Source organism: Octopus sinensis, linkage group LG23 (genome assembly GCF_006345805.1).
Source record: "Octopus sinensis linkage group LG23, ASM634580v1, whole genome shotgun sequence".
Taxonomy (NCBI): Eukaryota; Metazoa; Mollusca; class Cephalopoda; order Octopoda; family Octopodidae; genus Octopus; species Octopus sinensis.
The window spans coordinates 4,369,514-4,372,013 of record NC_043019.1 but is presented as its reverse complement, the minus strand read 5'-3'; positions in this window follow the sequence as shown (position 1 = coordinate 4,372,013).

The window sequence follows — 2,500 nt, the reverse complement described above, 5'->3', positions numbered from 1 at the left end:
GGTGGTTTGGCCATGCATGTAGGCGTCCGGTGAGTGAACTGAGCCGTGATGTCCTTCTCCCAACTCCGCTTCGCAACTGGCGGAAACGCGCGGGCGGGCAGCTGAAGACCTGGGCTACGACGATCAAGGAGGACCTCTCTGTGCTCACGGGACCGCAGGTGGTCGGCCTGCGCCGATGAGACCGTGACTGGCTCGCAATCTCCAGCGAACTGGCGCAGGACCGTCGTGCGTGGGCTGCCATGGTTCGAGATGCGTCGAGGGTGGTAGAAGAAGACGACTCAACCCGCCCAGGGTGAATGTCGCCACAAGTACAAGTAAGTAAGCTTCATACACGTTAAAACTCTTTAACTGGAACATCACCATCGGGAGCAGTTTAATGTTTTCAAGACAAACAACTTCTCTTCTTGCAGTAAATTGCGGTTTTAATATCCTCTTAATTAGAACATTCTCCGTCATAAAATTCACAATAACGCTGATTTTGCGATCCCTAATTCAATAGCTTGCTTATATAGTTTTACCTATTTTCCCATGATGTTTTTATCAAACATTTACTACGATAAATAAACGTCATTAAAAATATCCCAGTTTTCTATATTTAACTTTGCGCCATATCTCTGCAAGTCTAATGTTGTTATGTTAATGTAATATAATTTTGCACACTTTTCCTTTGATGTCCTTCAAGTTCATTACCGCATAAAATACGTTCATTAAAGTTAAATCGGCAATCAGCAAAGAATTTAAAGACACATTTTGCATGTGTGTGGGTGTGCGTATCAGTGGTGGCTCGTAGATATTATTATAGTTGGGGGTGCTGCTTCAGGAAATTTTTAGCCATTGTTTTAATATTACTCTTTAATCTTATACTCTTTTACTTGTTTCAGTCACGTGACTGTGGCCATGCTGGAGCACCGCCTTTAGTCGAGCAAATCGACCCCAGGACTTATTCTTTTGTAAGCCCAGTACTTATTCTATCGGTCACTTTTGCCGAAACGCTAAGTTAGTTTCGGGGACGTAAACACACCAGCATCGATTGTCAAGCGATGTTGGGGGGACAAACACAGACACACAAACATATACACACACACACACCACACACACACACACACACACACACATACATACATACATATATATATATAATATATATATATATATACATATGCATATATACGAAGGGTTTCTTTCAGTTTCCGTCTACCAAATCCACTCACAAGGCTTAGGTCGGTCCGAAGCTATAGTAGAAGACACTTGCCCAAGGTGTCACGCAGTGGGACTGAACCCGGAACCATGTGGTTGGTAGGCAAGCTACTTACCACACAGCCACTCCTACGCCTATAGTAAAAGGAAACAAACATATAATAAGAAAATGTATATAGAAACTTGATCGGTTCGCGTTTTAGCCACTGCCGGGTAGTGTGTTTAATTTGTTCACTGAACACCGCCGCGAATTCCCCCTTGTTTCTCAAAAATTCCCCCCACCAAATAACAAAATAGGGGGAGGAGAATCTGCCCTATTTTTCGAATCCTCGCAGCAGCATTGTAGCTGGAAGCAGGATAATCTAATTCTTTACTTTATCACATTCCAGAATATAAACACGTTTTTAAGCACACGCGGAGTCAAAAAGAAAACACTACCTTTCACCAGCACACCAGGGTCGGCACTGCGTGAACGACAGTGCTCTCTCTTTCTAGCGTGCAGCTTCCTATCTCGGACATGTGAGCATGCACACAACAACCAAACACCGCGTCGCTGGAACTGTGAAGCGCACAAGGATTTTTGTATTTTTTTTATAAACTAAGGTATAGCTACTGACATTATGGTTAAGGATTATATAATGTATAAGTATAAAGAAAGAATTAAAGAAAAAGGGGCTCATTATGTTGAATGTTAACGATAATATCGAGGGGAAATACGGGGATGCTGCAGTTCCGCAGTGCCTATGCACGAGCCGCGAGCTGGCAGAACAGTTAGCACGCTGGGCGAAATGCGTAGCTGTATTTCGTCAGCCGTTACGTTATGAGTTCAAATTCCGCCGAGGTCGACTTTGCCTTTCATCCTTTCGGGGTCGATAAATTAAATACCAGTTACGCACTGGAGTCGATGTAATCGACTTAATCCGTTTGTCTGTCCTTGTTTGTCCCCTCTATGTTTAGCCCCTTGTGGGTAATAAAGAAACAGGTATGTATATACGAATACGTACGTACGTACATACATACATACATACGTACGTACATACATAGTAGAAGACACTTGGCCAAAGTGACACGCAATGAGACTGAACCTGGAACCATGTGGTTGGTAAGTAAGCTGCTTACCACACAGCCACTCCTACACCTATGTACACACACACACATGTATGTATATTGAGGGAACTAAAATCCATATTAAACCCATACAAAGCAGGGCTAACCGACAAAGAATATGATTATATGACCAATTTCACAAGTAAAACTAGCCAATTCTACGGTATACCTAAGATCCACAAAAGTGAAAAAATAA